This window comes from Cyprinus carpio, chromosome A4 (genome assembly GCF_018340385.1).
Source record: "Cyprinus carpio isolate SPL01 chromosome A4, ASM1834038v1, whole genome shotgun sequence".
Taxonomy (NCBI): Eukaryota; Metazoa; Chordata; class Actinopteri; order Cypriniformes; family Cyprinidae; genus Cyprinus; species Cyprinus carpio.
Genome location: NC_056575.1, coordinates 10,092,413 through 10,117,753, shown reverse-complemented (window position 1 = coordinate 10,117,753; position 25,341 = coordinate 10,092,413). Strand labels below are relative to the sequence as shown.

Below are 25,341 nucleotides of genomic sequence, written 5' to 3'. Positions count from 1 at the left end.
TGTTCTGTGAGTTATTTAAACCCCAAAAAAACTTGTTCTGCCGTATTCACTGCTTCATTCAAACTTGCTGTGAGTTGAGGGTCAATAAGGCCGTTTACAGTAGCTCAGTCAAAGTAGCTGTTAACACCCACCCGGCAATAACTAGGTTAACCCCAAAAAATGCTTGATTACAAGTCTGAAACATTGGCTAGTGAGACGCCTGCATAAAGCGACAATGCAAACCAAACTTTTATCAACACAGCTAGGCAGTACAGCTATATGAATGAGCCTATACTGCAAGCGATAAAAGTTCAATATGAAATTGAATTCAAACAAAACAGCAACATGTGTTAACAATATGCACATGGACAAACAAATTATAGCATAGTAATTGAGAGATTAAATCTAAAAAAAAAAATGTAAATCCTTCTTTTTTTAATTTCACGTCTCCCACTCTTCCCATATTTTCATATGTCTATCTTCATCTCTCTTTCTCTATTGGTTGTGTTTTAGAGATTGTATTATAGTAATGGAGTGGTGTTAGAGGGGGTTGTGTGAGAGCAGCTAATCTGTTTGTGATTAGTGAACTAATTTACAACATCTCGAGCCATCACTCTCCCAAACGGTAGAGAAAAAAACAGCCGCTGGAACTTATATGAAGCACCTTCATCTAAAGGAGCAACACAATTATAAATACTAGAAGACTAACAGTCCATTAATTCTGCCAACACCAATACTAGCTTAAAGGTGCAGTCACATAGCAGAATTTCAGCCACAAACAAAAAATGTTTCTAGGCATAGGTGAACTAGGCAGTTTCCTAGAGGGGGCGCCAGTGAGCACATCAACAGCATCATAAACATAATTCACCACTGGTTAAATATGTTCAAGCAGCTACTACAATAAAAAAAACACACACACATACACGTCCAGAAAACACAGTAAAATGTTCTGTTCATGTATGAAAATAAAATCTAATATGCCAACATCTCATGTGAAAATATTTAAATAATTATATCATTATCCTTATCCTATCAAAATCATAAAATTGTCATCTTAAATGCACTGTATTATGTCTTGTCAATTTAATTTAATTTAAAAAGTCATTAGTAAGGCATTGATGTGATAGTTTTGTTCTCATCAATAGGGATCTCTCCCAGGACTCCAAAAGTGTCAGAAACAGTCAGAAGTCACTTTCAAACAAGCAGCTTTCTTTGGGCAGTGCTGTGAATCTGCATGGGGAAATCTTTCACCCTCAAACAAAATTTGCAGAAAATTTCAAAAACACAAGACAGCTTAAAGTGACTCATATATATCTAAAGAAAGAAAAAGAAAAGAGAAATAAAATGAAAAGAAAGAAAGTCATACTGCATTTGTTAGTCTGTAGATGGTATATCAATACATCAGCGTTAGGTTCCACTTTAGTTTAAGATTGAACTGAAAAAGAGAGCATTCAGAGATTGCCTTCTGTCGCACTATGGACTGGGTCAACCACATGTCTATGGTGAAGGATAACACAGTAATGTAAGAACCTTCAATGAGGTTAAAGGACGGGAGGGAAGATTCAGAGTTGAAATGAATCTCAGGATATCTATAACTGCACTGCTGTTTTTAACAAGAGGAGCTGGTCGCATAAATGAAACAATTTTAGGGGGTGGGATTTCTTTGGGGCTGTAAATGAAAGACAGGATCTAGGAATGCCTATGATCTCTTTCATAGTACTTGTTATTCTGGGGAGAAACTTGAATATGAGAGCAGCTTATCTGTTTTGTGATTAGTGAACTAATTTACAACATCTCGAGCCATCACTCTCCCAAACGGAAGAAAAACAACATACAGCCGCTGGAACTTATATGAAGCAACCTTCATCTAAAGGAGCAACACAATATATAAATACTTTAGGAGACTAACAGTCCATTAATTCTGCCAACCACCAATTACTAGCTTAAAGGTGCAGTCACATAGCAGAATTTCAGCCACAAACAAAAAATGTTTCTAGGCATAGGTGAACTAAGGCAGTTTCCTAGAGGGAGGGCGCAGTGAGCACATCATCCACAACATCATAAACATAATTCACCACTGGTTAAATATGTTCAAGCAGCTACTACAATAAAAAAAAACACACACACATACACGTCCAGAAAGCACAGTAAAATGTTCTGTTCATGTATGAAAATAAAATCTAATATGCCAACATCTATCTCATGTGAAATATTTAAATAATCATATCATTATCCTAATCAAAATCATAAATTGTCATCTTAAATGCACTGTATTATGTCTTGTCAATTTAATTTAATTTAAAAAGTCATTAGTAAGGCATTGATGTGATAGTTTTGTTCTCATCAATAGGGATCTCTCCCAGGACTCCAAAAGTGTCAGAAACAGGTCAGAAGTCACTTTCAAACAAGCAGCTTTCTTTGGGCAGTGCTGTGAATCTGCATGGGGAAATCTGTTCACCCTCAAACAAAATTTGCAGAAAATTTCAAAAACACAAGACAGCTTAAAGTGACTCATATATATCTAAAGAAAGAAAAAGAAAAGAGAAATAAAATGAAAAGAAAGAAAGTCATACTGCATTTGTTAGTCTGTAGATGTATATCAATACATCAGCGTTAGGTTCCACTTTAGTTTAAGATTGAACTTGAAAAAGAGAGCATTCAGAGATTGCCTTATGTCGCCTATGACTGGGTCAACCACTGTCTATGGTGAAGGATAACACTTAATGTAAGAAACTTCAATGATTTAAATGACTGGGAAGGGAAGATTCAGAGTTGAAATGATCTCAGATATCTATAACTGCACCTGCTGTTTTTAGCAAGAGGAGAGGTCGCATAAATGAACAATTTTAGGGGGTGGATTTCTTTGGGGCTGGAAATGAAAGACAGGCTCTAGGAATGCCTATGATCTATTATCATAGTACTGTATTCTGGGGAAAACTTGGAAATACAGACTTGTGTGGTTTTAATCACTTTATAGGCAGAATGGCTTATTCTGCTGCCCACATTCATTCATAGGCCAGATAAACTATGACAATCTAGCTAGTGGGCCGACTTTGATGAGTCATTCTGACAACATTTTACTTGCACACCTACATAATGGCAACAAATATTGAACACTGGGATGTAACTGCCTTAGACACATCCACCCTCGATATTCAAATTAGTGGGCAGCTGATGGGGTTTGTAATGTTTTAATGATGTAATAATGTGGTTACATCTCTGATTGAATTTGATGACAAATACTGCAAAAACTAAACTGGTTTGCAACACGATGATGATGAGAGAGGAGAACAATATGCCTACACAATGAAAATATGCTGAATTTTAATGAACTGTTAAAGCCACTCGCACTAGCAGAGGCTGTGCGGCAGAAGGAAAAGATCCAGCATCATTCAGACTTTTTGATTGTAATAACACGCCAGCACAGAAGGCAGCCAGACACACACATTTGTGTGATTTAATGATTTAGACATGATGATGATGATGATGGCATGGCTCATTTTATTTTATTATCTGCTGGTACACAGATTAAATTATGGTAAACATTGGATTTGATAAAAAAGGAGTCATAGGCAGAGAAAAGGAAATATCACTTTCTTGCTTTGACACTGCAGTTACCCACAGAAGATGCCATTCCATCGCCATGGTAACTCAGGTCTGTGGCCTCTCCTATAGTGTTTTATAATATTGGATTTTGGAGTATTATGGGGTATGGAGCCTGCACTGATTTATTGTGATGCTGCTTCTGAGAGATTTCATCATAACATTAAGACTATCTAGATGACAGAAAAAAAATAAAATAATAATGATCTCTTGCACTTGCAACTGTTTTCTTGCACAGAAACTCAGTGCCTTTGAGATCACTTAACCTTAAAAGACTTAAGACTGCCTCATATTTCTGTTTGTATATCTTAAAAATGGTAACATTAACTGATAATCATGGTATATTTCATATAATTTGTTTACTGCTACCTATGGTGTCTACATTTATGCATTTGACAGATGTTTTATTTTGTCTTAAAAAAAAAGTTTAACAGTGGATAAACATTGCCATTATTATTATTATTTTAAAAAAAAAGTGCATTATGCTCACCAAGGCAGCATTTATTTGATCAATAATTCAATAGAAATAGCAATATTGTGAAATACTATTACAATTTAAAATAACTGTTTTCTTTTGCAATATATTTTTAATCGTAATATATTCCTGTGATGGTAAAGCTAAATTGTCTTTTTTCTTAAATATTTTTTTCCAATTAAATACCTATTAAAAATGTCCAGCACATTTTCAAATTAGCATTCATTTTGTGGTGAATTTTTAAAAAAAATAGTTTTAGATTAAAACAGCCAATTTCTGTATCCTAAATACACAAACAAATAATATGGGTCGCATCAATTTAAAAAGAAAAAATAGGGTTGCTCTTAATAGGGTTTTGAAAAAAAATGTTTTATTTTATGTTATCTTTTTTATGGTATACTATTAATATAATGGTTTCTGTGCAAGAACTGATGTATATTTTCAGGGTTTGACTGAAACATCAATACTGTTCATATTACAAAATGAATAGGTCAAACAACAAGCTAAAAAAACAGCCTGGTTGCAGCAGATGTGGACTAATTTGAATGCATTTCCTGATCCAAGGCTTTAAATCTGAGCCTATAAAGCAAATCTGTGATTCAAAGCCTCAAACTAGCCAAGAATCTGAAAGGACATTTATTTCTATTGACTAATTTCTAAGAGTCTCTCTGCTTACTGTTATGATAATACAGCCAGAAGATACGGTCACAGCCGCAATGTGTATTTCTGAAATGGCATAGCTATTTGGTTGTAAAGTATTATTGGTGTATGGTTTGTTGGTACTCAGATGATACTCTACATCTGAGCTGCAGAAGAATGACCACAGATGGCATCTGAATCTTGTGCATCAGTGTGAAGAGAAAACTCATGGCACAGAAGGATAGGAGCCAGCGAATGCCAGCGTTCAAACCTGCGGCACACATACGCACTCCTGCCTCCCACGTGCACTTCAGAAACAGCTATATCTAATTATTCTTAATGAAACCCTCCATCTCAGTCACGGATGCCACAGTTTGCTGGGTGAGTTGGTTTGGATGGATGGTGCTAGGTCACAGCTGAATCTCAGTTTTGTGTGTTGAGACGTGTGAAGGCCTGAGGTTCTGTTTGACATCTTGAACTGTTGCATTCAGCTTTAATGAAGAGCAAACTGGGGCATTAAGATTTAAACCATGCAGACTCTACAAATAGGGTCAAGTGATAATTGACAAGTATTTCTGCCACTTTAACAGACGCTTGCAGTGCCATCATTCAACATACTGATGGTGCTTTTATGTGGATGATAATAAAACAATAAATCCTATTTACAGTATAGTCTGGCTGTCACTATAGGGAATAAAGACTGACCCAGAGCACAGGATAAGCACCCCATGGTGGCCTTGCTTTGACCTCTTACGGTAGCAAAATTAGCATACTGACAGCAGCTGGAAAATGTAAATAGCAAAAGAAATTAAAAGAAAAGAAAAAGAAATTAGCCAAAAATCTATACGTTATAAGCTTTGTCTGTGTGTGTGTGTGTGTGTGTGTGTGTGTGTGTGTGTGTGTGTGTGTGTGTGTGTGTGTGTGTGTGTGTGTGTGTTTGTAATGGCTTGTTCAATAACAGCCAAGGATACCTGGTGCCTTTTTGTTTTAGAAGGTCTTGCTTGTATTTTTACTTCTTTTATTGCACTTTTTTATTCTTGTAAAAGTGGCTCAAGAATTATCTCCACATTTAAAATGCAAAGCACCAGCAAAATGTGACAAGGGGAGGACAGCAGCAAATTTTGACAAGATTGTGTTCTGGTAGCAAAGACGAACAAATGCTGAAGGCGGTAAGCACACTTCGGCTCCTCTGCAGATCTTCAGTTCAGGTTATCAGTCTCTGGACCTTGCAGGCATGTGACAAAACGCTATACAGGATTATGCAGTCCACCGTGAACATGTTTGTTCAATCTCTACACTGGCTAAGAGCAAACAGGCAGCATAATATAATTTTTTCTAATTCTACTAACACGGAAGAGGCTCTATGGGGATTTGCTAAATAGCATTATTAGATCATGTAAAAAAAAAATTGCGTGAAAATCTCACATTAAAAGTTAGCATGTTAAAATTTCAGGAAAATGTTCTATTCATCAGCGAATCCAGGAAAACAAATGAATCATGGTTTGCAAAAAAAATGTTAAGCAGCACAACTGTTATCTAAGTTGATAATAATAAGAAATGTTTCTTGAGCACCAAATCAGTATATTAGAATGATTTTGTAAGGATCATGTGACACTAAAGACTGGAGTAATGGCTTCTGAAAATTCAGCTTTGCCATCACAGGAATAAAAAATCAGTATATTAGAATGATTTTGTAAGGATCATATAAAACTTTAAATTGTAATAATATTTTACAATATTGCTGTTTTTATGGTATTTTTAATCAAAAATACATTAAATCAAAAACATTATAGCGGTAACAGTTCACAATAACAGTACATGAATGATTCATGTACTAATAACTAAAATAAATATTACTTTAATATGAGCAAATGGTGAGTTAAGGAATGTACTAATATAAAGAACTAACCTTACATGAATTATATGAATTGATGTGTGAAAGTTTACCCAAAATTGTTAATTACATTAACTAACAAACATATACTAAAATGCAGTCAAGGTGGTCATTATTCAGACATAAACAACAAATATTGTAATTAATAAATGTAACTACCCCTGGTCTCACTAAAATGTTTGCCTTTGTCAGAGAAAATGCTGTAAATCAGCTGACAAGGCAAATGCAGTATATTTTTGACCTTGGTTCTTCAGGCTTACATTATTCTAAGACTTCTTTTTTTATAGTAAAAAAAAAAAACATTTTCTCTGCTGTTTAGCACATCTATTTGTGGTTGCTGCAAGCTAGTCAAATTCTCTCATCGGCTGTGCTGAAGGAACTTGTGAGACAAAAAATGAGGAGGATGGTGAGGGGAAAAAAAATAATGGAAAAAGAAAGAGCTGATGCTGAGGGCGCTATAAAAAGGACAGATGATGGGGGTGGGGGAACCAGTTGATATATTGTGTGGACTTTTGCACATTTTAAATAATGTCTCACACATAAAGCCCAGTCAGTCATGAAATTAGGCTTTTACTGTTTCTACAGCAAACATGGAGACCAGCAGCACCAGCCCTGAACCGCTGCAATATCTGCCACACTGGAAGACTTTATACTACAAAAACACACAATTCCAGACACAGTAATGTTGAAAACGTTTCCATCTTCATTAGTAACTTGTTTGTCAGTAAAAAAGGAAAATAGCAGCATGCTAAAAATTATCCAGTGCTGACAAAGACTTCTTGTTCACATTGTAATTGAAATGTAAATCTTTTATATATTTTTCAATGGTTTAACTTGACATGGCACACACTCACCTCCAACATGGCCCCTTTTTTTCTGATAAATCATAAGTTATAAGTCCTTTTGTTGTAGATGTTTTCTCATAATTTCAGTTAATATAGGAGGCACCCAGCATATTCATATTTGTATTATTCATAACTTCTTACTCATTTAAAATAAAATAAAGCAAAGGACAAAAGCGAAATGAGAATACAATTAAATAACATAAAATAAAATAAAAATATGCATTAAACAAAAATGCATCAAGCTAACAGCTGAATGTTTTATCGTCCCATATTAATGTTTTATTATGCATATTAAAATTTATTAAGCAAAATTAAAATGTGATGTACATAACAAGCATCATAAAGTGTGTATTGGGAAAATACGCATGACATTATAGGCCAGATTTAAAATGTAGCACTCATTTTCACACGATATGTAGGGAATCCCTGATTCGTCTCTTTATACTGTACATCAAGGGGTCCTTGGCCTGGAAAAAGGTTCAAGAGTCTGCCTTCACTAAGTCTGCTTCCATTCATTTCACAAATGTGCTTTGTTTCTGATGGATTTGTTTCATTCTGATCTCAATTCTCCCCTCAAATGCATTAAAGAACGGTCACATTAGTAGATAGGGTTACAACATTCCATGAAGAACAAACTCTTTAAAGTTGAGGAATGTTATTTACCTCAAACGATGACTATTTCCTCTTTCCACACTTCATTAAATAAAAAAAAAGGCTGAATGTGACATTTACATTTCAAAGTGATTTTCATTCTTTACAGCAGAGAAAGAAAATAAACTTGCATAAAAGGTCAATAGGCTCATCTTTGAGCACAGACATGGGTGAGCGAGCCTCTGTGTGTGTGTGAATGTAAAAAAGAGTACTCAAGTATTTTTCATTTATTAGTACAGTAGTGGGTTAGCTTGTCAAATTTTCCTCCACTCACTAACTCTCTTCTCACTTTTTCCTCTCTCTTTCTCTACTGCAATGCGCCAGTATCTGCGTTCACAGTCCTCTCAGAGCAGCACTTATGACAACAGAACAGCACAAACCTGCAGTTCATCACAATGCTGTCTCCCTCTCTTACACACCTCTCCTAATCTTCGCCTTTCATTATCATGCTCTCATTCTTCCTCTCTCCCTCCATCTCCTTTTGCTTTTGTCCTACGTGACAGAGCCATTTTAACTCGACATGTAACAATAGTTGCTGAAAGCATTTTTCAAACATCTACTGCCAAATGTCACTTCAGCTGGATTTTGTCGCCTCACAAAAAAGGTAATCAGTCACACAGAGAGAGTTTGCCTAATGCATCTTGATCTCTTCTACAAAAACCTTACAGAGTAAACCGTAAATTGGCATTGTGCTGCAATTTTTGCAGCTTAATTTAGAGCACATTCATAGCTGCTACAAATTAACAAGCATGCAAATGATTTTCTTCCCTCTTAAGAACACAAGCGGTGGAACAGTTTAATGATTAGACTGCACACTAACCAAACATTTTATACAAATATTTAAGTAGAAAAGGAAGCTATTTGGCTTTTTAATTCAACCAGTGTTCAATGTCAAAATGAACATATAAAATGGTCAACATAGGCTCCAATACAATACATACAATTTACAGCCATTTCCAGCTGAAATGAAAACTAGTGGCAGTAAAACACCACCAATGTTTATTCCCATTCACACAAATTGTGATTTTTTTTTTTTTGCACATTTCCTTGAACAATATGTTATGACCTCAAAACACTGTTATCATAGTGTATAATTTGCAAACAAATACATTTTAACATTTGCATCTCAAAAACATGTCCAGATGTATGGATTTTCTGACTTGGTAAACTTGCTTGGTAACTCACCCTGTACTCTACAGCATTGTACTTGCGATGTAGAGCACTTAGGAAAACATTCACATGATTATTAAAGACTATAGAAACAAGTTAAAATGGCATGGTTGCTTTAGCAACTGTTTTTCATCTCACATTTGCCTTGGTTAACATTATCAGCTAGGTTTAGGGTAAATTTAGTGTATGTTAGTGGTACATTATTTTTATGCAGTTACATTTAACGTAATAGATCATTAACCTTTTTCTGCCATTCACCACACATTTTATTTTGGAGCTGCTGCAATGCGTACAACTAAATGTTGCCAGATTTGTCTTCATCTGTTTTGGATAAAACAGAACATGCTTTTAGCACCACTAACTGGACATTTCACTTGGAAAGTGTTGTGAAACATGCAAGATGTAAGGTTATATAATTTTGCAGCAATGTCGCCTGGGTTGAAATGGTTAGTTCTGATTTTGCTTGCAAACCTGTAGTAGTAGTAGTAGTAGTAGTAGTAGTGAAGTAGTAATAACAATAAAAAAAAGGAATAATATTGAGTAACTTAAATTTCAGACAAAATGTGGCCAGTTTCGTTTGTTCGTAGCTTATTGCTTTAATATTTTAGTTTTCATTCTCTCTTCCCCTCTCATTCTCTCACTATCCATCACAAACACACACAGTGGGCCTTCTCCAAAACAGACCCCCGAGTGTACTGGAGTGTGACCCCACTCTGTGGGTGTGTGCACCCTCATTATAAATAACAGAAACACCCCAGTGCCATAGCGACGGGACAATTAGTGGCCGACGAGGACCTAATTATGGCCCTATGATCTCCTTTAATGGTGGAGACTGAACACTCACGCCTGGGGCAATTTTGCTCTCTGTTAATTACACAATTATTCTATTATTGCAGATTGACTGATAGGCCTCTGCCACGGGTGTAACCTTGTGGTCTTCAGCGATGAGGAGAGCTCTTCAAAGCTGACTGCGGAACAGCGCCAGTCTCTTGCCCAGTGATGAGAATCCGCAGAGCTTGCCAATTTCAGCTGAAGGCCCCACTCCTCCACTCTGCAAGCTGCAGAGCTGTAAATGAATGCATTAGATGTATATTAATGGTGTATATTAATTAGATAAAGAGGGGTGGCACAAAGGAAAGCTGTCACTGACATTGAAGAGAGATCAGCATGCTGCAATGTCGATGCCAAAGGTGCCCCTTATCGTCATTTTAGAAACATGGCCAGTAATGCCATTGCTTTTATTTAGAAACCTTTCATTTAATTTGAATTATTTTTTTACTTATTATTTCTAGTTTTAAAATTTTTTGTGTGTGTGGTTTTTTTGAGAGGTGTCTTATAGAGTGTGTTTTTTTTTTTAAAAAATGCAGTAAAAACAGTAATATATGTAATTTATTTCTTTAATAACAAAGCTGAATTTTCAGAAGTCATTACTCCAGTCTTCAGTGTCACACAATCCTTCAAAAATCATTCTAATATGCTGATTAGTTGGTCAAGAAACATTTCTACTTATTATTAATGTTAAATGTTATTTTATTTTTTATTTATTTTTTTGTATTCTGATTAGTATTTTTTGTGTATACCAGGATTTTAATTTTCAGGATTATTTAATGAACAGAAATATATTTTAAATATGAACAGCGTTTGTGAACATGTTTTGTAACATTATAAATGTCTTCATATAAATATAGCCTTGCTTAACAAAAGTTTACAAAATATTCCAAATTGTAAAAAATTATGGACAATATCTGGATTTCTGGTGTCTCAATATGAAACATAAAGATTTTTATGATCTCTGAAATATGCTGAAACTATGACTCCCTCTATAGGCAGTGGATAAGATCATCTGTCCAGGGGAAAAAACACTTAGGTCTGACCACATGGAATGATGTAACCATACATAATGGACTGTAATGATCCAGGCCATCTTTATGTTGGCAAGATGTACTAATGAACTGACCTCAATCTTCAGTGCCCGTCTCCACCTTACTGACTGATCTTAGATGTGTGCTAACATCTACTTTGGTCACATTAGATATCTTTGAACAGTTTGGCATCAGGACAAATACAAACAGCCCTGAAAAATATAGAATGCTTCTCTGATGTACACTCATTGTACTGCATGCAAATCTTAAAGGTATAATTTACCAAAAAATGGAAATTTGGACACCATTTACTCACCCTCATGTTGATCCAAACCTACATGACTTCCTTCTTTTAACATTGTTTGCATTTCATTGCATTTGTATGACTAGTATGTCTGTTTTGATTGTTTTTTAAGTTATTTATGCTTTTGGATTAATTTCAGTTTTGTGATTTGTTTGTTTTTTGTCAAGCTTAACATACTTGCATATTTTGTTTTTCTTTAGGGCATTTTCATTTGGTCAGGCCATCATGGATTGCACCATTAGGCTTGCCATTTAATGAAAGCCATTCATGTGAAACCACAAAGATATGAACTCACATTAATGTGTCCATACCACACACGGTACATGCAGTGACTTTAGACTTCATTGCATCTGCCTGAGGCTACGATCACCAACTCAATCTATAGAAAATGGCGTGCTAGAAAATGCATTTCAGCACTGTATCCCTCACACAAGGGAGATGAAACTCAGGTGCAACTCAGATATACAGAAAAGTACTTAAAGCAGGTAAGCATATGCAGATCCCAAAGAATTCATGATAAATGTTTTTGTGAAATCTAATTGTGCATGCAAATATTAATTAATCAACATGGAATAAAACCAAAACCCCAAAATGTACTGTAGCTATCAACTGCTTACATCATCTGGACTCAACAACCATTTTATTTACTTGTTACTGTGCCTATATTTCAAAATATTGTGTTAATAAATAGATTTAAAATTGACTTTCAACACATTTTCTGCTGAGTTCAGCATGGGAAGTGTGTGGCTTAGTGCAAAAAATGTACTCACACCTTCTACGCTGCACTGTGTGTCAATACTGCCACCTGTTAACATGGGAGCTGAAATAAATACACAGTTTTCCCATGCAGTGCAAAACAGGCTTTAGGCCACAGCAGTCCTTATGTTTACTGGCAGACCTCTCCAAAGTCTCCTGAAAGAAAACTGCTTGACATTCTCATGTCTCATTAAATTCATTGGAACTCACCATTAAAATGTGTTTCTTATAATGAGTGGGATGTCTTTGAAGAAAGGATGGCCTGTGGGTCATGAATGGGTCGTGAATGGACCGTGTGTTGGGGGTAAGTAGGCTGTGGATGTCGGAGAAATAAATAAAGCTGGCTGGAGACTCAATCTAATTGCGTGATGATGGTATTTTAAAGTCTTCTTGATTATAAAGCTGCAGTTAAGTGCTATTGATCAAGGACCTGTAGGGGATGTCTCAGTCATGTGGTATTAGGACCCAAACCATTCCACCATGCATTATTCAACAAGCAGCTGACAAGCTCTACTGGCAGCCAGCAATCCCAAGGCAACAGGAGCTCAGATGTGACTTAACTTCCCTAGCCACACACACACACATGCACATACGCTCATTCACTCACTCACATACTGTACCTACTAGCCCCTGGCTAGCCCACTTTGGTGCCAGATTGTTGTCAAGAATTCATCGACCCAAAGCGGCCAGAGGTTAATATATGAGCTGCACACAGAGTAGTTGTCTTTACCTGCTGAAAATGAAGCAGACAATCTGAGATCACAACCCTCCTGCTCTGACACAGTGGAGGGCGGAAAACAACAAGAACAAAACCATCCGAATATCCAGAGCTACCACCTGAAAGTCTGAAGACTGACCTGGCATGGCAAGTCTGACACTTGTCGCCTTGTTTTTCTTGTTTTCTATCATTCTTGTGGACACTTTATTCAACTATTCCCACACTTGATGTGATATCTATATAATTTGCCTTCCTTCCTTTGTTACAACCTTAAAATTCAGTTCTCACTTAAACTCAAGCACACAGAAAAAAACAAACCTGATTTAAGATTAGCAAATTGAAGACTTGGAAAATTTTTCAAGCCTGTGTGAAATCTATTGTAGCATCTACAACTGTTCACAGGAAGTCCCAAGAATGCAGAATAAAGACATATTAAAGAATAAATGGAAAAGCAGGTAATGGGTAATGACTTTTTAACATTAATCAAGAGATCAATAAATCAAACCCATCCATTTAAAGCTCTATACTCTTCCATTTCTTCTCCCAGTCCATGATCCACTGTAAGGTAAGACCTACAAACCCTGTATAATGTATCTTTGTTTGCACCGATTGCAATTATCATGGGGATCAATGGACGTGATCAATACTTTACAGCAATTAACATTTAATATCCCTGCACAGCCACTTATCCATTAATGGGAGATTGATTATTCCACTGCCTAGCTGGAGCTCTGAGTGGCACAGATCTATTTCCTCTGTCTATCACGCAGAATCAGGGAAAACAGCAGTACATTTATGTTCTTAGCAGATCTTTTCTTACCAGAATTACTTGCTATGCAGTGCATAATCACATTATTGGCAAATACAAGGGCAGGGAGTTAAGAATACAAATTGGCTGGATTGCTAAACTAGGCCTTACGCTGTATGTTCGCAAAGTGAAACCATACAGTGAACAGCAAAGGATCCAAATTCAGTTTAAACACCACGTATTACACAACATTTCACCACAAAATAATTAAGGCAATAAAAGAATTAAGACAAAAATGTTTTAAAACCTTACTAGTTCGTTAGTTCTCTTATAATCCATTACAGCGTACAAAACAATCGTAGCAAAATGGCAGCAGCTGCGTTTGTATGAAACGAGAGCGAGTCCGTGATACCAGGATGACATAATAAAAATCTTTGGACACCATTTTGAATCAAGTTTTAATATTTTATTAGCTAAACAAACGCAAAGCTTCCACCAAGAAAGCAAGCAAGAGTACAGCGCAGATGAGCCTGTGTTATTAGCTTTTACAGGTTGTTATCCAGGGATAACATGTCGCAACTGACCAATCAGAATCAAGTATTCCACAGAGCCGTGTAATAGTACTGGATAACATGCCAATATAAGACACTGTTATCTGAACTGGACATGCTAACCTACATTGCATATATATTAGCTGGTATTTATTATTTAATTTCTCTTTTTCTTCAGTTTAGATTGTTTTCCATCATCTAACGCTCACTCACTCGAATCTCAAAATAAATTTGAATCTATCATGATGATCATTAAAATGTTGTGGTGCCTGCAATCAATTTTAAACAACAGCATTTAAAGCAATTTTAATTTTAACGTTTATTTTGAATTTATTTACATTAAATAGTATAGAATTTGTCCATTTATTAGTTATCAGCTATAATATGATTTTTAAAAAAAAGCTCATAAAATAAAAAAATTAAATAAATCAGCATCAGCCAGAATTTTAATCTTGGTGCTTCCCTATTATATAGAATTACTGTTCATGGATATTTAAACATGCATATGACACAAATATTGCCTGATAATAAGTTTGATAAACTGGGTGCTACAATGGATGGAAGATGCTTAGAGCAGTGTAAATCACATCAATTAATAAATCGATCATTAATTCCATGCATCTGATCATGCCATTGTCTCATCTTCCACAGAAAATCACATTCCTCCTTTCACATTTAATCTGCCATGAAATAATTCTGTGTAGAAAAGGTTAAGACTGGCTGTGGTTGTCGCCATCAATGACTGACCACAAAGACCTGCCATTTATGATCTGTCTGATATAATCACCGGTATCAGCTGAACGATTGGAATGACAAATATCGATCTCTGCTGCTGAGAGCTAAACTTGCCCTCGGGAGTTCAACCAAGATGCAGCGTCGGACACAAAACAAAGAACATTTTGCTTCAGTGACCAGGGAAAATGTTTGTGTAAGCAAAAGAAAAAAAAAAATATCAGGCAATTAAGAATACTGTCAGATAAACTCCTCTCGAGATGCTACAGGCATGCTTTACACTCCAGGGGTATCGACAGGAGGAGGGCCGGTACAGCCTTTGCCTCTGACGCTTACGCCCCTGCAGCATCGCGAGGGCTTCTGCTATATAAACACTTTGTTTCTGCTGACGATCAGAGGGATGAGCCGGCCACTACATCCACAGTATTGATCCTCTGATTAGTTTCCTGCAGTCACTGCTCTAAGAACCACTGTGGAAAAAGGGAGGCTTATTTTAGGGTGGGGGAGAGAGAAGACCTGGAAGAAGGGGAGGGAGCTAGGGAAAGAAAAAAGCTTAAAAGAGAATGACCCTATTTGAAATAGTTTTCACTAGGACGATTAGGTAAATTGGACATTTCATAGATGTATTTTGTGATTTTAATCCTGTCCGAATAGCACACATTTGTGTTTTTCATAGTAAAAAGTACAGATTAAATTACCTACTGTTATTGCAGAAATCAAATACTGCCATAGTAGGAACTCTGTGCTTTTTTTCCCCATAGTGCTTCTTACTTACTTTAACCTTCAATGAATGTCAATTACTGTTCAAAATTACTGTTCGAATTGCTTATATCAAAAGAAAATTAAATCAGTAAGGAGAGTCGGATCACAAACTGCTCAGTTCATTATAGAAGCACCCTTAATTCTGTCCCTCAATTACAGACATAATTTTATATAACATATACACACACAAAAGGATCTATATCACACAATGATTAAAAGTTGTGGTAGGTAATGTTTATATATACATATATATATATATATACATATATATATATATATATATATATACACATATACATATATACACATACATATATATACACATATACATATATATATACATAGTTTTTTATATATATTTTAAAATTTTATTTATTCCTGTGATGGCAAAGCTGAATTAAAAGTGCAAAATAATAGTATTATAGTGTTTATTATTTTCTAACATTATAAATGTCTATAATTTTTGAACAATTTAATGAATCCTTGCTGAATATAATACTTGCTGAATACAAATTTCTTAAAAAAAAGTTATTAAATTAAAAAAAATAAAAAAAGGAAAAACTACAGAGATCTCACACCATTCCAGATCAGTACATGAAATAACAAAAATTACAAAGTCTGGGTCAGCTGCATCTCTTTTCACCATTTACAAAACATTTCAGTTTATCTCTTTTTCTGTTGGTTTTCTTCTCTTTCTTTCTTTTACAATAAATATTCAACACAAACAGTTTTAGACACACAAAGCCACTCATTTTCTGTCTCTTCACTTATTTCCTTCATAAATTTACACAGATACAGGAAGAGAGAAAAAAAAGAGGAAACAACTTTAATGGCAGAGTAATTTTTCAAGGAAACATTAAACAAGCAAGAACACAACTGACATAATTGCACTTGTCACTAAAACTCCTGTATCAGTTCCTTGTGCTTTGTTAATGTTACTCAGAATCCTGGGACCGGAAGTATTAAACCGTAGTTCTGCCAGACACTGGATTATAACACCACATCTTAACTATCAGATAATTAGACCGTTCATTATTACATTCTGCCACATGGACCAATTAGCAATCAAATTATAGTCACTTCAGCCAATTACTTCTGAACTTGTGATTTATAAAACCAGTCATCACTCTGATTATTGTAGTGCCTCTTAAGGTATATCCAGAAGTGCATCTGAATGAAGAAAAGAGATTCTCACAATAAAAATAGTTCATTTTGTGATACATTTTAAATGAATTGTTTAAAACAAAGAGACTACATTTTGATAGCAGAAGCTGCGCAGCAGCGTAATATTAACAAAAGCCTTATATGCAAGTCTAAAAAAGAGAGAAAACAAAAGAAACCAGCTGAAAACTTTTGTTATTTTCTTTCAGTTCTTTTATACTCTCTGTACAAAGTACTTTTCACATAGCGTACTGTCCTCATAACTCTTTTGTTGTTTTCTGCTACAAAGAAAAATAGTAATAATAATAGCAAGAAAAATTATAATGACATTTAAAAAAAATATCAAAACGAAATAAAAACTTGCAGGGAAAAATGGAAAACGCTGCCAGAGGTGAAGAGATAAGATGCAAGAAAATTAAATGGAAGTTATAGATGTCCTCTAGGCTATCTATATAAATATGTATTATTAAATGCAACATCACAGTGTATGTCAGATAGCCATTTCTCAGAGAAAATAGCTGCCGACTCCTGTTCTTGCCAATTAAATTCACCCCGGGGACTTTCGGTTCTATGGCGCATAATGTGATAATCTTGACCAATCCTTTTGAGAAAGTGACAGAGTGCCGGTCACTTTGGGGTGGGTTGTAACAGCAGGGAGAAGGAAAAAGCAATCTTCCAAGCTGAAGACACACCAGGCTGCAATATGCATTACAGCCAGAGGAGCCTATTTGTATCGAATCCATCACGTTCCGTCCGTACCCCTTCCTACTTTAATCACAAACAGTCTTTTATCTAAGCTTTGATATTGGCTGGGGTCTTCATGTGCTATATGCGCTGGTGTCTATCGTGAGGGAGAAGGTGAGAGTAAGCTGTTTAAAGTCCAATATTGTGGCAAGCTGGTAATAAAAAAGACATTCCGAGTCGGAGAGTGCATGTCATGTCGACAGATCTCTGATAGAAAAATGTGAGGTCTGTGAAGAGAGTTATCAGCTCTCTTTCTCTGGGTCTCACACTTGGCGGACAAGAGAAATCATCACAATAATACAAACAGGAAGTCCTTTCCTTGGTCCAAAACTCAATATGATGTTTGGCACAGATTAGAATAAAGAAACATAGCAGTGAAGGTCATAGTGGAACAACAATATGAAAGTATAGTTAAGGTGGCTCTTTTTCAATGTAATCTGAAGTGCAGGATCAAGCACATAACACCTCTCAAAATCTTTCTTTAGTATTGAAAAGATTAGCTTACATAGTGACTCAAAAGTAATACCATGGAAACCACCAAGCTGATATATTTCAAGGCTGCCGCTATTAAAATTCCACTCCCAGAATACCAAGATAAAAATTAATGTTTTTTTTTTTGTTTGTTTGTTTTTCATTTTATCAGTGGTTATGACTATGAATGTGTCTGTGCACACCTTATCTGTGTGATATTTACTCATAGCAGACTTTCAAACATAAACTTAAAAACCGGGTTGTTCAGGAAGCTGAAGTGAAACATACAAAGAGACTTATCTTGTTATTGTTATTCTGTGAGGGATGAAAGGTAAATCTGCGGTCTAAGCATGCCAAACCAAATGTGTGCACAGTGTCTCACTGCCTTCCTTGTGAGTCTGGTTTACAGGACTTACAGCAAAAACAACCGTAGGTGCGTCTCAATCAGCTGTCCCATTGTCAAAATCAAGCTAGTGTTCTGAAACGAACATCAGCTGCTCACTGTATTCAGTTACTGGAAATGTTGTCATGTTTAAGTTGTCAGAGGATGAGCATGAGTACAAATGTGCACTGTAAAAATATAATAACATATGAAAATAGAAAGTAATATATGAAAGTAAATCCTACACCAAATTTGTTTCACTGAAGATAATCTTTTTTTCTGCAGATCATTAAATATTATTTAGAATTGTTAGAAGAGTTTAAAAAGCACCCTTTTATTATATAATATAATATAATATAATATAATATAATATAATATAACATTTTATATCAGTGGCATTGCATTTTTTTAACAGCTACAACAAAGAAATTGTTGATAAATAGCAGTTTTTATGTTCTTGTAATTCACAGTTCATTGAGGGGTGTCACTTAAATTCACAGGACCCAGGACAAATTTTTGCGTCCCATTGTACGGGACGATGTTCCCGGACTGATAACTCAGAAACACAATGCGAATAACATCTAATCTCATCAACTGCTGCCCAAAGCAATCAGAGCGCAGATCTATCACAAGCAAGAGATAAGGATTAAATTAATACATTTCCTCAGGGGCAAATCAAATTCTGGTCATTACCCAGAGAGATTAACTTCAGGACAGCTGGCAGGGGAAATAACAGAGAAGAGGGCAGATTTTACATTTATTCACTGGAGGCAGTAATATTTAAGAGAATGAATTGTACATTTTTGTAAAGAGATTCTGTTATGTGAAACAACACTGTCAGATCATCAGAGCCTCAAAGGGTTAATAGTGTTAATGGAGGTCATCATTATCATTCACTATAAGTCAACATGAAATCAAAATTAACCTTGTAATACATGTTTGCACATACTGGTGAATGAACTATCCCTTTGATCAGTTCGATCAAATGCACTATTGCTGAAAGCATCAATAAGGTTGATCATGCTAAATGCAATAGAGGGTAAAAGCATTATTTGTGATTATAGCCAAAGCCATTCATTAAGCAGAGCTCAACACTGGTCAGTGACAGATGAAGAGTTTTCTTGTTACACAATAAGAAATATTCAATATGCACATTACAGAACTTTAATGGATGGCTGAACCATGCAGAGAAACTGTGGAGGATGGTTTGCAAGAGAAGCAATAATTAGCACCAATATCAATCAAAGCTGTCTATAAGGGCAGGCTTTAAGTGCCTGTAGTGCAGAAAAGAATTATGGGAATGTGCAGGGTTTGCAATTAACTTTTGACATGGCAGGTGCATTCAGAAAAATTAAGTGACGTGACATGCAGCCAAGTATGGTGACCCATACTCAGAATTCGTGCTCTGCATGGGTTTTGAATTGTTTTTTGTTATGGCAGGTGCATTCAGAAAAAACCGTGAACACACACCCGGAGCAGTGGGCAGCCATTTATGCTGCGGCGCCCAGGGAGAAGTTGGGGGTTCAGTACCTTGCTCAAGGGCACCTCAGTCATGGTATTGCCAGCCCGAGACTCAAACCCACAACCTTTGGGTTAGGAGTCAAACTCGCTAACCATTAGGCCACGGCTTCCCCACCTTTACTGTATTTTGTAACTGCTGTAAATTTTTTGTTTTTAATCTTTATACATGTACAAAATAATAAAACAATGCAAAATACATATACAATATTTACTGTATTTATTGTTATTTTTTTCTTTCATTTTAATGAAAAATACTGCAAAAATGAAAAACCTAATAATCAAGTACCATACACCTAACGAGCTGACATTAGGAGTAACTTCTTAAAGTGACAGGACTAATCTGTGTTCCACATGGGCACATAATTAATCTGTGGGAGCCAGAATTCTTGCTGGTTGGTAGGGGATCCAATACTTATTTCATTCACTGAAATGCAAATCAATTTCTGACCTTTATATAATGTGTTTTTTTCTGGATTTTTTGGTTGATTTTCTATCTCTAAACGTTAAAATAAACCTACCATAAAATTACAGGCCCTTCATTTCTTTTTAAGTGGGCAAACTTACAAAATCAGCAGGGGATCAAATAAATATTATCCCCACTGTAATTTATGGTGAAAAAAAAATAAATAAAAGTACATTCCCAGAGATTTCCTGTGACACATCATATATTTTATTTAAAGTGTTGTTTCTTCTCTTTTTTGTAATCTGTAATGTACCTTAGGATGTTTTTTTTTTTTTTACATTTTATGTTATTTAGCTCATGTTTATTCCATTATTTTAGTGTCATGTGTTACCCAACCAGTGTTTTGTCTTGTTGTGTATGACCCTGTATATACAGCTATTGTCCATGTTTTATGGACAAACCAATTACAACGAAATCTTATTCATCATGTGCCTTTCTTTTGTACCACCTGTATAATTTTAGTGGTTATTAGTACATTTTAAGGTACAAAGTAGATACTTGAAGTAGATTTTATAATAACAATTAAGCATATAACTTATAACTTATAACATATAACAGTATTGTTATAAGTTGTAAAATATGCAGGCTTCAGTATACCGTCCTGTAATTTTTCACAGTGAATTTCTGGCAACCATAGCGTTTTTTTAACCATAAATTTAAAAGGATATTGTATGCGAATGGCAAATTAGAAAGTGAAAATGAAAAAGAAAAAAAAGATAACTATAAAATGTATATATAAATATATGTTTAAATATGTGTAAACACCATAAAGAATCATTAAATTAATTTGATGAATTATAACATTGTGACTGCCCTATTATTTTTACTTTTAAATCATAACTTCTATTGTACAGATTTAACAAAGCAATCAATTAAAAGACCCCTCAAGTTGCCACATGGCTGAGATGAGCTAAAAAGTAAAAGGCGCACAATAATTTTAGTAGCTTAGTACGATGAATATTCCACGTCACGACATGAAGTCCTTTGGATTGAGGTAATAGTCTGAAGACAAGCACATTAGTTTACACACATTCCAGTAGACTGCACTTTCCCTTGCTGAACAGTTCACAGCCTTCCAAAGCATCGGGAGAGACGTTTGAAGTGACAGTGCTGGAGAAAAGATGCTGGAACAGGACAAAGTGCCCAGCTGGGGGCAGCTTGATGGGGGGGACACAGAAGAGACACGCAAATGAAGAGGAGCGGGGCCTCCTCGCTCTGATGGGAAGGCTCAGCGTCCAGCTTTTGAAGGGAAGGATGAGAACAGCAAGCTGGGGGTTTCTTCATTTTCATCCGGAAATGAGACATGACCGGTGGCCAGCGTTGAGAAGCCATGCATTTCAAAACTACTCACATCCCCGATACCAAAATATGTCTGCACTGATGTGCACACACACGCAGATTTGATTTGCTTCCCATGCCCCTGTGGAGACTGGAACATACATATCTATCCAACACACACACACACACACACACACACACTCCAATTGTTGGATATCCTTCACAGGTTCCCTCCATGCATCTTCAGAACACACACTCTCATTTCCACACCTCACTTTTTCTCCCAGTTCACAGAAATGAGTTAAAGGAAGAGTTTCTGTTGTGTGGCTCAAATGGGCTTTGAGTGCTGCATTTCCAATCAGTCACAGCTGTGTCAAGGCATTTTCTCAAGCTCTCCTACCCTTTTTTTCTTATTTTTGGTGGTGGAAAGGCGAAAAGAAAGATAAACACATTCTGCACTTTCTGTTTAAGGTTCATTACACAGCCTCAATCTGGGGCGGGAGAGTCGGTGAAGAGTTAATTCCTCACCGTATGAGAGAAAATGCATTAACAGAGTCCTATCCATCTTCAAACTGACACATCCATTTAAATGTTTGCCTCTTATTTCTAAAGAGATGCAGGCCGAAGATCATTGCTCTCTTTCTTTCTTCCATGTACACTTGCTCTTTCACTTACTTTCTGGGATACTTTTACTTTTTTCTACTTTTAAAATATTATGGAGCAAGTTTACAAAAGTTGCACCAATTTACAGTGCAAACCCTACGTCTCATTCCCTAAAAACTTGCAATACAGATGTTAATGCATTGAAATGCCATGCTTTTCAGCACAAATTCGGCTTATCTACATGAAATATTTGGCTTTCTCTCTCTAATTTAAGGGTAAGAAAAATTCCTAACATTTCTCAATTAATATAACCAACATCCTCTGAAATTAAGGTTCCTTACATTTCTCAATTAATATAACCAACTTCCTCTGAACCTTTTAAACTATCTAATGAGAAAACATTGTAATTTCTCAACATTTGAGCATATAAAATCTGGTTACTATCTTTTTAGACATACAGTTCACGTACTTTTTAATGTACATTTAAATAGTTTTTGTGTTAAAAAGACGATTTTGCTGAACTGTTATAAATGCCTCTTTCCTATTTATAAGGTGTTCTGGTATATTGATAAACATCCTTTAAAATAACAACATTGCTACCAACTTAACAGACATTTGTGTAAAATATATATTTTTGGAAATTTGTGTTCCTTGAAATGTATTATTTTATCTAAACATCTAAGCCCATTTTCTTATACTATGCTTGTAAAATTAGCTCATCATTTTGCCATTTTATTGGCATAAAGTGCTATTTAACAGCAAATTTTATTTGTACTATAACTTTGACTGATGGATTTTATTAGATTAAACTGGTCACAAAATGCTTAAAATCTACTCTAAATTATGCTAGCCAATAATATTATGCTTAAATAAATTCTTAAAAAATACCTCCAACAAATCAGTTTTCATTCATTCTGGAAATAATGAATGCATAGAAGTTGTCTTCTCTGTTTGCGATTGTACTGTTTAATAAACAGAAAGGATCTACAGGGTTATTAATATCAGCTACGCCCCAAGCAATCTCTATATCACACTCCATCAGAAAAAAAAAAAAAAAAAAAAACTCACAGCTTCTCTTCAACAACAATATATTAAAACCAAGACAAACGAGAGAGAAGATTTAAGACTTCACAAAAGACATAAAGGCCACTTAGTCAGAAATTAATATTAAAGTTACTAATGAGATTTAGAAAAAGAGGTTTGATTAAACTCAAGTGGATTATAGTTATACACAGACATTAAAACTAATTACAAGTTTTATATTCTTCTGAAAAAAATCCTCCAAAATATCTCTCGGGCACAAACTGTTTGTTGTTCGAACTGGATATGAATTTTCTTCTCTACTTCTTGTAAGGGCAGTACAATAAAGGTCTCTACCACCCGCCAGCTAAAAAGTAGACAGAGGAGAAAAAGAAACACAGACAGAATGAGATGATCCAGGCCCTGTGAATCAGGGCAGAAAGTCTTATACCAAGCACCTTTGTGCCAGAGAATGAACATGACAAAGCACTCTAGCCTTCCTCAACACTTCAGTAGCCTTCAAAGCTGTTAGAATTCTCAACAAAGAAGAAAATAATTTCCAATACATATTAATGACTTTGACTAAAATCCATCCATGTCCTTGAGACTTCAGTGTGACAAACAAAGCCAACAGCTTCACTCAGTAAACACAAGGGCCTTGTCAATAAAACAATCATTACCTGAAACACAATGAGACATGTGAGACAGTGAGAGTAATCTGAAATTCACCATCACACCAAGCATGAATTCAGAAAAAGTCTGAGGCTGGCACTGAGTCTTTAAATATCAAATAAAGGACATTGTCATAAGTGTTTGTAATATATCACCATAGAATTACTATTCATCATGATTACAGATGACCCAGTTGATTTGTTCAAAATGATTACAATGAGATATTATATTATAAAATGGTATTTTATTCATTTATTATATTGTGTATATAACACATATAAACATACATATTAAATAAATAAATATTATATAACATATTTATATTTAAATAAATAATTTATATATTTCTATTTATTATATTGTGTGTGTGTATAAAATATTCTACAGATATTAAAAAATAATAATAAATACATAAATAATAAAATAAAATGAAAACAAAATAATTTATTGTATTTATTTTTTATAAAAAATGTTATATTAATAAATTATTAAATACATTAAATAACTGAAAATACATCATGTATTTATTATACTGTGTGTATAAAATATTTTATAAATACTAAATAAAATATGTTTTATTAATACATCATAAATACATTAAAAATAATAAAAAAATCACTTATTTAAACAAACACACATGTGTATATAATAATAAATAAATATAAGAATAAAGATTCATATATATATATACTATAAATATATATATATATATATATTCCATAAGTAAATTTTTTTTTTTTTTTTTTTTTTTTTTTTTTTTTTATAAATCATATCTTCTAAGAACTTAATACAACATAATTTGCCAAACCAGCTCAATGGTGTTATGTGGGTGAGGTGGAGGTGTGAGATTGTGAAAATTATGGAACATAAAAAAGGATTTTCTCACTCATCCAACATAAAACCAAGAACATAACTAACAAGTAGGTGGGAAACAGCTAGGGCACCCATACTTTATCAACCTTCCTCTCTGTCTTTGGCCCTATTGACACTTCAACTGCTTTTGCAGCAGATCCTGAGGTCCAGCCCGGCCTGGCTCGATCCTTTTATCAAGCTCTCTGCGTGTGGATCGATTGGGGAGGGAGTTACGGTGCAGACAGCAGATGCCCTGATGCTGACACTTATGGCTCGACCAATAGCCCATTTACACTCTATGAATAACAAATTCAAACATATATTAATAACAAATTCAGCCCTTTCTGGGGTCACATGTTTGATGCACACACAAGCACAAATGCACACACACAAACGTATGGTTGCAGACTCCGTATCACTGAATGTACACTCACACGCAGCTCATGGGATCTCATTTGCTATGCTGTGATGGTGCTCATGTGGGC

The 25,341-nt window shown here is 35.1% G+C and overlaps 1 long non-coding RNA gene across 2 annotated transcripts in view; it reads right to left on the bottom strand.

The window, feature by feature from the left end:
• The window catches only part of LOC109066861, a 65,453-nt gene that overhangs the window by 21,293 nt on the left and 18,819 nt on the right, over nt 1-25,341 (bottom strand). The window contains exon 3 of one of the 2 annotated variants that reach the window (XR_006156641.1): nt 24,829-25,152. The exons of the other annotated variant lie outside the window; for it this stretch is intronic. This is a non-coding gene — a long non-coding RNA (uncharacterized LOC109066861). Of the gene's footprint in view, nt 1-24,828; nt 25,153-25,341 lie in introns of those variants that run through there. 2 annotated transcript variants of the gene reach the window in all.